Source organism: Falco rusticolus, chromosome 9 (genome assembly GCF_015220075.1).
Source record: "Falco rusticolus isolate bFalRus1 chromosome 9, bFalRus1.pri, whole genome shotgun sequence".
Classification (NCBI taxonomy): domain Eukaryota; kingdom Metazoa; phylum Chordata; class Aves; order Falconiformes; family Falconidae; genus Falco; species Falco rusticolus.
Genome location: NC_051195.1, coordinates 12816951 through 12830458, shown reverse-complemented (window position 1 = coordinate 12830458; position 13508 = coordinate 12816951). Strand labels below are relative to the sequence as shown.

Genomic DNA, 13508 nt, shown 5'->3' with positions numbered 1-13508 from the left:
CTGTGGGTGTAGGATGCTGTGACTTGGCATAAGAGCACTTATTTTTTCTCTATGGTGGAAATTTGCTATTTCGGTGTTCTCTGGTAATGCTAACACAGGACCCAATAAAGAGAATTTGAGTTGGGAGGGTTTACACCCCAGCTCTGGTCATTGTGAAGTACTTTTGTGTCCCCCCACAAACAGCTGGGCAGGTAATGAACTGTGACCAGCTGGTAACAATTTGCTTTCCTCAGAGGCTGCATTATGAGGAAGTCCAGTATGGAGCCATCGTGGAGCAACATGTGCCATTACAGTGGGCTTGAGGGCTTCCCTGGGTAGGGATGGGCATAGCTTATGGGATGTCACTGCTGTGCCTCGCTCATCGCAGCTGCCCTCTGCATCCCGTTAGCCCTCTGACTCTCTTGTTACAGCAATCGATTCCTGCTGCTGTCACACACATAGTGGCTGTATTGTTTCCTTAACTTGGAAAAATACGTGTTCAATCTTCACTATTACAGGGAGTGTCCCCACTTGCGTAACATTAATCTTTTTCCTCCAGCTTCAAAGGCTGGGCTTGCTTTTTTTTTTTTTCTTTGAGTGAATTACCTTTAGATGTCTCTGAAGCAAATTAAAGAAACTGTAGTTATAAAGTCTGATTTGGATGTTTTTTTTTAATGAGGAGAGCAAAACCTTTGCACCCTCCTTCATCTGGAGTGATGTGTTATTTCATACCGTAGGTAAGCACTATAGTATCATCGCAGAGCCTAAGAAGATTAAACTAACCTGTATTTCATGAGGAAATGAGAGCATAGATAATTGCTTAACTTGCTAATCTCTTTAAAAGTACCAGTGAGCAAATTTTAAAAATTCTGCAGAATGGAAGTAAACAGAAACGCTTGATTCCCAGTGTCCTAGTTTATGAAACCCAGATGACTTCTTTTTCTGAAGTGTGTAACCTACTTGAGATTTTTGTCTACCACCTACTGTCGGGCATTTGATCTGAGTCAAAAGAGGTTGCTGAAGTCAAGAGTTGAACGTAGTTTGTGAATTGTAATACAGGGAAACTGGAGAAACTTCTCCTCTCAATATGTGACTCTACTGCTGTGTCCTCCTCCTTCATTTTTGTATCTCTCTCTTTCTACGGTGCTGCCTCTTCTCCCCTATCTTAGTGGGACCAAGTGCTTCTCAGGCAGTGACCCTTGCTGGGGTCCATGCGGTGCTCAGTCTAGCTTCACGTGGCTCAAAATAAATACCTGGAGCTTATACCTCCTGATATTTCCTGTATTGATTACTACCTTACCATGCCTTGATTTTTTTTGTATCCAGGAGTAGCTGAAAACATTGTTTACCTTTCTGCTATACAACTTGCCCAGAAAATAAAAGAAATCGGATGCTTCTTAAGGGAAAATGTTTTGGAAGCAGCGTGAGGGTTGTGTTTGTTACTATCAGCTCTGGATTTCATGCTTTTAGCCAGTTTGATTCTGCTTTTGATTTTGAACCCTAATACCATTTTTTCAATGTGTTTGTTTATTTTGCTGGGACTTCATAGCTTTTTAAACAGAAGCTCACAAAATGTTTTAATAGTGGTCGTGGCAGTTCACAAGGACATTTCCTGATTCAGTATTTCTCCTTGGACCAGCTCTATCCATCCTCTCCTTCCAATCTGTATTTATTAGATGAGTGTGTCTGTAATGAACGTTTGAGAATATCACAATCTGTGTGTGTGGCAGTCCTCCAAGTGAAGGAGGAAAACTGTGGGAAAAGCTCCTGGGTACTCATTTTACTGCTCAGCTTTAGGCATCTGTTTAATTATTCCTTGCAAGCTGAAGCAAAACAGACAGGCAGATACAATCAGATACATTTTAATTTGCATTTCTATGACATTTCCCATGCCAGGGTAGGATTTGGCGGTCATTCTCTCCCTGGAGTATGAGAAAATGCCAGGCTTGGTGAGGGTGGGTTTACCTTCTCTCCAGGTGGTGCCCGAGAATGGCAAAGGTAAGAAATGGAGAAACCTGTAGCTTTATTAGATCTGGTACTAAGTTTTGAGATGAACTTGCAACTTTAAGGGTGTTGCACCTGGTGGTTGCTTACTTCAGGATGATTGGGTTATTTGGATTCGTTTGCTGTTACATTCCTCAGGCAAATTGGCTGCTGAAGAAACAGCTGGTTGAGAACAAGTGCTGTTGTGGAGGCAGAAATAGAACATGTAGGTTAACGAGTGAGTATGTAACCTATAAATGTCTAAGTTCACACTTGCGGAGCAAGCTCTGGCCCTGCCAGCCTGGGTGTACCCAGGGATAAAGCAGGCTGCGGTCGGCAGGAGCTGGCACCAGCTCCCTGGAGCCAGTCATGGGGGTCCCTGTTGGAGTGTGGGAGACCTGCTCTCTGGCAGCCTTCCTGAGACCCCTGCTTTGATGCTGAGGACATATTTCTTCCTGAAGCAATTGCCAAGCGAAAGGCAGGGTTCCCTGCAGTTGTCTTGCTGTAGAATTTTCATTCCTGTTCTAGGTTTTAAGCCTGTTTTAGCTCTTACTTGCCATGATCTAGTGCTGGTCCTCCCCTAATTAAGGGATATATCAGTTCTCCTTGTGAAGGTCTCATGGGGCCTACGAAGGGATGTCCTGGAAAAACTAGTGGGAGTTTGGGTCACAAAAATGCTTTGATGCTCAGTGTTAACAATTTGCAAGTGTAGCCAGGGTGAAGGAGTGGCACGAGCAGCCCCAGGTTCTTGCTGTGCCTTGGCGGTGGCTGTTTGTAAGGGGGAGAGCTGTAAGCAATGTACCCGGCTGTGGCAGGCTAATCGCTTCCAAGTCCTAGGTTTCCAAAAAAGCTCTTGGAGAACTTGTTGCTGTTGAGTTGTATGAGCCCCTGAACAGCTTCATACTACTATTTTTTTTCTTCTTTTTTTTTTAAACTGTGAGATATTTCTAGCTTTCTTTGGGAGGCATGTTTTTTAATTACTGTTCTTGCATAGTTAACTGGAGTCAACTTGAGGTTAAAGCTAATTTAAACTGGATGTTATATTTAGCATTTATGGTGCTAAAAGGATTATAGGAAAATAGATACTACATAAGTGGCCATAATCTTCTCGCTGTTTGTGGTACTTGAGTGGCAGAGAATGGGGTGCCAATCTGAGATTAAAAATCTAATTTTAGGGAGCTAACGAGAGTCACATTGAAGTAAAAAGGTAAAGATGGATTAAATTTTGAGGACTTAATTTTTTTAATTGGGCCTCAGACCTGCTTAAAACCTTGCAATCAGAGCTTTAACCAAAGCATGTGATTCTAAATTATGTACTATTTCCATACACCAATTTAATAAAATTAAACTAGACACTTCAGTTATACCCTTGATGGAACAGCCAGGATATATTTTTCAGAGGTCATTTTTTTCCACTGCTTGAAGTTTGACAGGCTGCCTCTGTGCTATTATTTTTGATTGCTGGAGGCAGTACTTAACCAGCTCCTCTTATGTGGTACTTCCAACACGACAGTGACGAGAAAGCCCAACCCGGGATGCCAGGAACCAATGCAGATTGCCGCTCTGCAGCTCCAGTACTGGCCCTTGGTCAGAGTGCAGTCGCCTTGCCTGAAAAGACCTCTCAGTTAATTTCTTTTCCATCAGCTGGAGGGGAGGAAAAAAAAAATAGATGTGTGAATAGTAATGCTGTTTGCAGCCCTGGCCTTACCGCTCTGTCAGGAGGGTGGGTTACTTCTGAAAAGAGATGCAAACAAATTTTAAACTGGAAAAATCCCATCACTGCATTATAGATGAGCCAGCTTCTCTGAGTTAAGTTGTCAGTGTGACTGAGAAAGGACTGGCTGCTAGTGCGTGAACTCTGCAGGAGCCTGGTGACTCGGTGCATGGTAATACACTGCGTTGGCTTGCTGGTGTCTGCTTGCAGTCACCGGGAGTTCTGCCTTCAGCCAGCCGCGTTTAATGGCTGCAGGAGGAGGGATGGATCCTGCATGCTCACTGTGACCAAAATGTAACCAAAATCGGCATTTGGAGAATGTCTGAGCTGGGCTCCCTTTTATTCCTGCTTCTCTGTAGGCTTTAAAATTAACAATTAAACCCTCTTAATGGGATTTGTGTACCATATGGCACCTTCCCCACAGGATGACTCTTTCTTGTTGCAATCCTGTCGTTTGTCCATACCTACAAATAGTTTTCAGCCAGAGAAACAACATGCACAGTTTAAAGACACCCAAAGAGGGATAACCATCTCTTTGGACAATTCTTTATGCCCCAGGTGGGAGATACAAATAGTGTTCTCCTGTTGTGGTAAATCAATGGAATAGACTTCAGTGGTGGTGTGGTTTAACCACAGCCGGCAACTCGGCCCATGTGGCTGCTCACTTGCTCCCCACAGCGGGATGGGGGAGAGAATCTGAGGAGTAAAAATGAGAGAACTTGTAGGTTGAGATAAAGACAGTTTAATAGGTAAAGCAAAAGCTGCACACGCAAGCAAAGCAAGGAATTCATTCAGTGCTTCCTACGGGCAGGTGGGTGCGCAGCCATCCCCAGGGGAGCAGGGCTCTGTGAGGTGTAATGGTGACTTGGGGAGATAAACACCATCACTTCAAACATCCCTCCCCTTCCTCCTTTTCCCCCAGCTTTGTGCTCAGCATGATGCCATGTGGTATGGGACACCCCTTGGGTCAGTGGGGGTCAGCTGTCCCCTCCCAGCTCCTGGTGCCCCCCAGCCCCTCGCTGGTGGGGCGGTGAGAGGAGCAGAAAGGGCCTCGGCTCCGGGCAGGCTCTGCGCAGCAGTAACCAAACAGCCCTGCGCTGTCAGCCCTGTTCCAGCACGCATCCAAAGCACGGCCCCACACTGGCTGTTATGAAGAAAATGAACTCTATCCCAACCAAAACCAGCATGAGTGGCAAGCTCAGCCTCTGAAGTGCTATAACAATGAGAAGTTAATGCTCAATGCAGGATCTAAGCATAGACTATGGGGTAATAGGATGCTGACACGCTTCTAGTCCTGAATTCCTTTGTTTTGTTTGTAATACTCTCATTTCTGCTGGTAATGAATTCTCAGAAAGAGAAACTGCAAAAGGACACCAATAAACCAGTTTTATTATTTGGTCAATATAATACAAGACACGCTAAGGTATAGCTTGTCCTACTGATGCCTGTGATACTTGCTTTTCCTTTAGTTTCATCCTAATCCTCTTTCACAGCACAGAGGTTCAGCCAGCAGTAGTTACACAGCTGTTTGCTTGTAGATGGAGCTTTTAATTATGGACAACGTCATGGGATTAATGTTTCCAATTTCAGCTGCTGAGTAGGTTTTCACTGGAGTCAAGAACCTTGGGTTTTCCTGCTGGTGTTCCTGGTCTAAACTCATTGCTGCTTCACATGTTGCATTTATAAGTATGTTGCTATATACCTTTAATTTCAAATGCCATCTTTAGGTGATGGTGGCAGAGGTGTTGGTACCTGCTGTGGCACAGATAGGGAGAGCAGGGTGTGTCTGTGTGTCCGCACTACCCTCCAGTGTGCAACTTCTTCTGGGGGAGCAGAGGGACTGTACAAGAGACCTGGTGCCTCCTAACTTTTTAGACAACTGAAGCTAGCTAGTGTGGCTCCCTTCAGCAAACACATCAGGATCAGATCTGACCATGTCTGTGATGTGCTCCACTTTCTAACTGCTCTGTGGGTGAGAAAAACTTTAAGAACTTTTGAAGAAAGTAGTGGAACACTTCAAAATAGATTTAGGCTGCATGTAAAGGAAAACTTCCTTAGCTTCACAAGTGTTGAGAGCTCTCCACAGCTATTTACAAACATTTTACACTCAGTGTGTTCTTTGTTTGTTTTTAAGTCCTGTTCCAGATACCATATTGCAACTTTTTTTCCCTTATTGGCCAAAATAGAGTTGCTAATGGCCACTCTGCTGCTGTGGCTATTGCTCCTTCCTACCTTAGAAATGCATTACAACCTCTCAAACACCTGCTATCAAAATCCTAGCTGTCAGGGCTGACTGCCTGTATCAGAACAGGACATGAGAGTGGGAGGAAGCTGGAGTTCACAGACAAGCAATTTTGCTCAGCTGACAGGGTTTCATCTTGTCTTGCTCTAGCTTCATGTAGCCTGGAAATCACTGCATTCACTCAGTTACTCCCAGGGGATACCAGGTTAAAACCTCATTCCAAGTGACTACTTTTTCTTCCCTCTTTTTATACTTCTGCTCCAGTGACCTGTGAAAGGAAGAAAAAACATACTTGGGGTAATACAAGACAAAGAAACAACTTCAGGGACTATAAGATCATCTAGTCTGACCTCCTGTGTATAGCAGAACAATTTGTTTAAAGTTCCTGTGGGATGCCTGTTGTTACACATAGCTGTTTCTGGGACTACAGCATAGATGCATCTGTTAGAACAAGCACGGTATAAAGAAAGAGGTTGGTTTTTGTTTTTTTTTCTTGTTGAGAAGGAGCAATGGTTCATCCACCTGATGCCTCTGTCTGGTTCCAGTCTCATGGATGTCAGAACCAGTATCGCTTTTCCCTCTATCACCCTCTCCATCATCATGAGGCTGGTGTGGCCCCCCAATGCTAACTCTGCATCCTTGCCACTCATAATCCCTGTAGCATCATTTCAGCCATCATGGAAACACTGCAAGCACGTTGAGTACAGCGTAGGCAGCCCTGTTTCACCAGGGGCTGAAGGAATATGTGTGCATAGGGGAACTAAGGGCTCACAGCTTAGAGAGCTAGGGAGGACAACCACAATCATCTAGTCTGAAACTAGGCTAAAGGTGTATCTTCAGAGCTATCTGTCTTTGTCTAAAAAGGCTGCAAGTGATGGTGGTTTCACTAGTTCTCCTGATAAGCTGTTCCTGTCTTTCATTACTGCTGGGAATTTTTCCCTTATTTCAAGGTTGAATTTATCTAGCTTCAACATTTATTCACTGGATCTTTGTAAGCAAGATTGGAAAGCTCCTCGCGTATATCTTGCCCAAGTGCAATTACCTACACAGTGTGATGAAGGTACGCCTATGCTTTCTCTTCAGTGAGCTGAGTATGTTGAGCTCCTTACCCATCACGTCAGAAGGCTTGGGCTTTTTTGTTAAAGCCAGAGAACTCATTTTGTGACACTCGCTTGAACTCTGTCCAATGCCTTCAAATCCTCTTTAAAATGCAGACACCAGAACAGGATTCAGTAACCTAGTAGGGGTCTTGGCAGTGCTGCTCAGAGATGCTGGAATCCTTCATTATTTCTACTTCATACTTTTTTTTTTTCCTTCTTTTCCCCTACATTAAAGAATCTTATTAGTCCTTTTTGCTACAGCATTGCCCAGACAGCTTACATTGAGACGATTATCTATAATGACCCCTAAATCCTTTTCTGAGCTCTGTTTTTCAGAGTAAAGTCTTCTATCGTGTAAATATAAGTGACTGCCATTCCTGGATCTCAAACGCTTGGTCTTACCAAAATACATTTTGTAAGGTTACAACTATTTACCATGGTGGCTTAGATAACCCTGTAATGATAATCCATCTATCTCTTAGTTACTACTCTACAATTTTTTATGTCACATAAATATGTGGCTATAGCATAGAGAAGCAAAAAAAAAAAAAAAAAGTTGTCTCTGGCTTAAAATTGTCCCCATTCAGTGGTATCTGCCTATCAACTGTATTTTAAGATCTGTCAGTAGTCTAGTTTTAGTCCATAGAATATGTTATGTGCTAATTCCATAGGAGGTGTAATTTGTCATATTTTACTCATCCTTCAGAAGTATCTTGGAGAAATCCAAGCATCTATTAGCAACACATGAGCCTTTGCATTTTTGTCCTGGACGCAAAGACTGTGATTGAAACTTCTTCCATTTTAGTCAGGTCAAACCAATTCTGACTTGCTTGTTCTCATTTTCTACCCCTTCAGCTGGCAAAACCTTGTATTTTTTTTCAGCAAAGGGTGTACTGTAGGGAAATGGAAGAGTTTTGCAACAGCCTAGTGGCTCTCCTGGATGAGAGAAGATGCACTTTTGACTGCCATCAGGTTAAGGACAAATGGATTTGAATCCTTCTACTCTCAGATGAGTACTATTGCATAAAAGCATCTCTTTTGGCCTTAACAGTGATTTCTTTCTTGTTATATGATAAGCTTCAAGTTGCCTAGTCTCAGGTTTTGAATCCTTGCTGAAAACAAGCTGCAGAGAAGTGGCTCAATGTGATGCTGAAGGCAGAGTGGGCAGGATATAAAACAAAAAAATCTCTCTTCAGATTTATAGATGTTTAAAATGCTTTTCTTGCCTTATGTTTGGATCCCACTTTTGGGGGAGAGCTTAGGTACCAGATTTCAGCTTGGGGACTAACCTCCAGGAGCTGGATTTATTGCATGTCTGTGCTGAGTATCACGGTATGCAGTCTCTCTGTAAATAAAGGGCTAACTCGGTAAATCAGCCTACTGTCTTGTCTCCATTACGGTTTTTCTTAGCTATTTCAAGAAAGTTGAAACCTTCCCAGTGAAGGAAAGGCTGCAGAGCCCTCTGGGAAATACAGCACTTGATCCATACGTCAGAGGTGCCATTCAATGTGCTATCTAGGGCATGCTGGGCCAGAAGCATAACTGTGGAGTACCGATCAGCTCATGATGTTCAAGCTGACTCTGGTTCAGTAGTGAAAGACCTGACTAACATTGCCATCTCAGCATTGGTTTTGTCTTCCCTCTGTTTAACGGCGTTTCCTCTGCCCTGTCCGCAGCTAACAGCATTCTTAAACTTCTGCTTGTACAGCTGCTTTTCAGCACAGCGACCTCTCATCTGGTGTGGTATAATTTCCTTGCAAAACTGCCTGTATTTGAATGATGGGTCAGGTAACAGAGACAGAAATCAAGAATGATGTCGTTGAACCTTCTTGTGTAGTTCAGTGGAACAAATCTTGGGGTAGCAGGCGCAAACCATTGAACACCATGAGGGGGAAAAAAAAATATCTGTTGTCTCGCTCTTCACCAAGAAAATTCAAATAGTGGCTTCTCCAGCAATTAAAGCTGCCAACTGTTGTCTGCCGTTGTACAGTTTGTTTTCACTGTCAAGATCTGAAGCACATGGCAAACCTAGCATTCTCGCTGTTAGGACTTGGAAGTTTGCTTTCTGCTTCCAATTATAATCTTCTTTGCTGGTTTTCGTATGTAAGTGAACTATTGCTGTTAGCATTTCAGTTCTTTCTTTAAAAATAAGGTGTATGTTTGTAAGCCACAAATATTTGTCTTCCTACAGTCACGTTCTTGTACTACCAATTAGAAGTTAGTTTGAGAACTTGACTTATGTTGGCACTGTATTAAGATATTAGACCTTGCTTTATAACTATACAATTATTTTTAAGATTCCCAACAACAATTTATTAGAAGGAAGCATACTTTCTACCATTAGAGACCCACCGGATTAAGTATTGTCCTCTGAAGCATATTTCCAAACAGTGTTTAATTAGTTTGCGTTAATTTAAAACCTGGGCTAATTGACATTAGATTCCTCTAAAGCAGGTAATTGAATGAGTGTCTGAAATACTTCTCCTATAACATGAGATCAATATTTAGGTGTAAATTCTTAGTTGTATTGCCTATTTCTGTGGGCTAGAGGCTCAAAGGAGCAGCAGCTTGCTTCACTCCCTTTGCCTCGTCTCTGGTATCGCTCAGGGGAGTTCTCTAACCAGCATGCGGGAGGCTGAGCCCTGAGCTTGTCTCTTGCTTCTTCTAAAACAAGGAGAATTGGTGGCCCAGCCCAGTGCCTTTACTTGGCCCTAGCTCTTCTGACAGATCAATGATCTGATGTTGTGTTCTGAACAAAACTTGCTTTGGAAAATTTCATACATAGGTAACAGGAAAAAATCCTGCCTGTGGAAATCCAAGGGTCTTAAAATATTAAAAAAAACACCTCAATTCTTAAATCTTGTATGCACAATTTTAATTGTCCTAATCATTCAAACTTGCATCTTACTGAGGTCTTAGAATTCTTGTGCTTTCTATTGCTGTTGTTATTGGATCCTTTTTTAATGATGTAATCTCTTGTGCATCTGTACTGTACATCAGGAAATTTTCAAACACCACCTAAAACAGACATGTAGGCATGTATGTTTACCATTTAATAATTCTTATTTTACATAATCCTTAATGCAACAGGTCTATCCTCCCTCTTTCTCTGCAGAAAATGGAATGCTTGTTTTCATAATAAAACATCTTCTGAGTATTTACTGTGTTAGCCTGTCTAGGGTAGCTTACACGGACCGTTGATTGTAATCCTCTGACGAATAATCTCTAAGAATAATCTAATGTATATACAAGGCAGATAGTAGCACATGTATTTGCATTTTAACTCCAAAATACAAACTCTCAATACCATAAAGCTGAGCTGTGTGTGTCCACTTAGCCATCCTCGCAGGTAAAACATGAACAGAAACTGAAGTGAGACGTGACAGTAAAGATCAGTACTGGTGACTAACACTTGCTATCGTCATACTACAAGGATCTGACATTACATTTTTTGTCTCTGTATCCCAACTTGTTGAACCAAACCAATCATTAGCGCTTGGGTCCATGTTTAGGGATTTGGCAATACTCTTCTCCCTGTGGTGACAAAACCAGCTTACTTCCCTGTTTTACAGCAATTTAATTCAAAGTAGTATGACGATAGACTGCGAACAGTGCAAATTCTTCCCTTGACCCTGTTCCTAAACTGGTTTTTAATGCCTTGGTCAGATACACAAGAAGTGCCAGGAAAAAAATACATCAGAAAGTGTATGGAGTACATGAAGAATGTGCACTGCAGAAAACCTCAACTCCCTGTTATTGAACTGTAGGGTGTTTGTAAGTGTGGGCAGTGCAGGAGAGCCGAGTCAGCAAGACCTTGATTTGCAGCATTATTGAGGACACAGTAACTTCATTTGGAGTTGTGGGCATTTAATAGCTTTGAAAAGAGGACTGTAAGAAATGCTATTTAAGGTGTGAGGCATTTCTGTCTGCTGAAAGGAAACCTGACGAAATTATGCTGTTTGTGTCTAGAGATAAGGAGGAAAACTTGCCTTCTATTTATTCTCCAAAAGCCTGTCTTTCATCAGCGCATCAAAATATTCACTCTGACACAAACGAGCAGAACTAGGCTGCCTGTAAGAGGGGTAGTAGGATGGCTGGGCGATATTGGATGTAATACTGCAGATCATTGTGTTAGGAGTGGTTGGATACTGAATCAAGTAGCTGAACCCAAAGGAGAGACACACTTTCATCTTCTGTTTTGATAGTGGACAATTGTCCAAAGCCTCCCCAACAAAGGGCTGCAATAGTTAACATGGAGTACCCTGAAGTACCATCTAATTATTTTTAGAAGTGGGTAGGTTGTAGTCACTGTCATCTTTAGTGACAGGACAGGTATTAGTCACTGATGTTCAGATTGGCTGTTCTGGCTTAAGTTGAGTTGCTGAATGCATCCAAGGGTTACACTTTTCTCCCTTTTTTTTTTTTTTTTGTCCTTATGGGTGGAGGTTTTTTCTGAACAGTAGGTGGGATGCTATCTGCGTGGGAGTGTCTTGCAGTCCCTGAATAACCCCCTGGGCTGTACTTTGGTTAGGGTGATATAAATTCTGTTTCTTGCCCTCTGGGATTCTCTAATGTTGAAAACATGGTGGGACTTTGCATGCTTCAGCATAACCTGCTTGAGATGTGGGACCTTGTTGTGACAGGCTTTATCGGGATGGCAGCAGAAACTCATTGGCAGGATCTGGGCAGCCAGCAGTGCCAGGGGGCATTGGGCCAGCACTGTTGGGGTGAGGGCTGACTGTGCTAAGGATAAACTCTGTAATTAACTGGAAGTGTGTGCTGGGCTTCTTGATGCACTGCAGCTTGCTTTCAGACATTTTTCTGAAAGAAACACAACATGCTTACTGGTGCACTTGCTCGTGGTCATCAGCCAGTTCTTCTTAATGCCAATAAATTAATGGTGAGAGCTAGTTGTAGCTAGAAGAGGATCTTCGCTTTGCTGACCAGTTCCTGGAAATTCTTATGTGTACTTCCATCTCTTGTTTGTTTCGTTTATCTTTTTTTCTGGAGAGAGTGATATTATCCATGATCCAATAAATGAGCCATGAGCAACCTCGTTTCCCCTATTCTTTCGCGGAAGTCAGCAGCTGAGGCATTATGAACCAGAACTGAGGAGGTGGTTAAATCCACCCAGTTTGTTCAAATGCTTAGTTTACCTCTCTTCACTCAGTCAAGAGCCTTTTTAATTCAAAGAATGAGGCCCTAGACTGGGACAATTATGGGCCTGACTGGCTGAGAAGCATTTGTTTAAGTTATTTAGGGTGGAGATGGATGACGGGAGAAATGATTCAGGTTTTATGTACATCCTTAGGTTTGGAGGTGCAGGTTGAATCCAGGTGGGATTTTTGAGCAGGTGGGATTAACTGGAGCTTAAGGGCACTTGGCGCAACGCAGCGCACAGGGAACCATCTCAAGTGAAGTCTCACCCTGGGAAGCTGTGGGACACCCTCTGGAGGAGTGGGACAGCCTCTTCTCTTGTCAGTCATGCACTGTACCGCCTCTGCTGTGCTTTCAATTTGTTGCACTACGCTGGGCTGTATGAACATGTCCCATGTTCTACAAAGCATGTAAGTTTTGCACCATCCCTAGGTCTGAAAGATTTTGATGACTGTTACTTTGCATTCCTTCAATGTGGCCATAGAGGACTGATTTGGTTGCTGCTCTGGCCAAAGGCCCTATTTCTCTTTAGGCTTGAATATTACTAAGCAACTTTGTGCTCACTAAGTAGCAATACTCAGCTTTACCCATCCGTAGCTTTCAGTAATCAAACATGAAAAAGTGTGCCTCAACAGAGGCACGTGAAAATCTGTAGCTGCTGTAGCTGTCCAGTAGAATGGAGAAACAGCTCTGCTACTTTCTGCTCCCATGATAAAAGGTTTGCATAAAAGGAAGTAAAAAAATCAATCTGAAAATAGACTAAGAGCCAAAGCCTGTGAGAAGTTCCTAACTGAGGTATGTTCCCTTTAAGGCAAAGGGGACTCAGACCGTAACCAAATGTCTTAAGCTGTTGTTTATTACACTATTACAGTATCGTTTAGGTAAGCCATAATGTGTTTCAGTAAGCAAACATGAAGACCACTCCTCAGACTGCAAAGTTCAGAAAATACACTGCTCAATTTAATTTTACTGCATGTCCTGTCGTTCCTGTGCTGTTGGAAGCAGCAAACAATCATTCCCTCTACACATCCCCGAACCCCTGGTTCAATCAGGCGCTGTCAGTCTCCTCGGCAGCTACCTCTCCTGAGTCAGCACTCTCCTTAGTTTCATCCCTGCTGTGTTCAAGCTTCTCCTTCATGTTTGATCGTCCCTGCAGCCCTTTTCTAGGCTGTCTATGCCCTCTGTGGGTTGGAATGCCCCAAACTATGAGTCTTATTCAACGCCTGAGCACTGTGGCTTTCAAGTGGTGTGACCATGTGTCCGCTTTTGTTTCCTATTCCTTTTTTTTAGAGTTTTTTAGCATTCTGCTGTGACTTGTCAGTATGACCCTGCT

General features: G+C 42.9%; 1 protein-coding gene across 2 annotated transcripts in view; it reads left to right on the top strand.

Moving 5' to 3' along the window:
* Nucleotides 1-1866: 1866 nt before the first annotated feature.
* Nucleotides 1867-13508, top strand: part of LRIT1 (leucine rich repeat, Ig-like and transmembrane domains 1) — a 55655-nt gene continuing 44013 nt past the window's right edge. Inside the window, exon 1 of one of the 2 annotated variants that reach the window (XM_037400999.1) lies at nt 1867-1977. The gene's annotated coding sequence lies outside the window, so the exon portion shown is untranslated. The remainder of the gene's footprint in view (nt 1978-13508) is intronic. The other variant, XM_037400996.1, reaches the window with a different exon arrangement.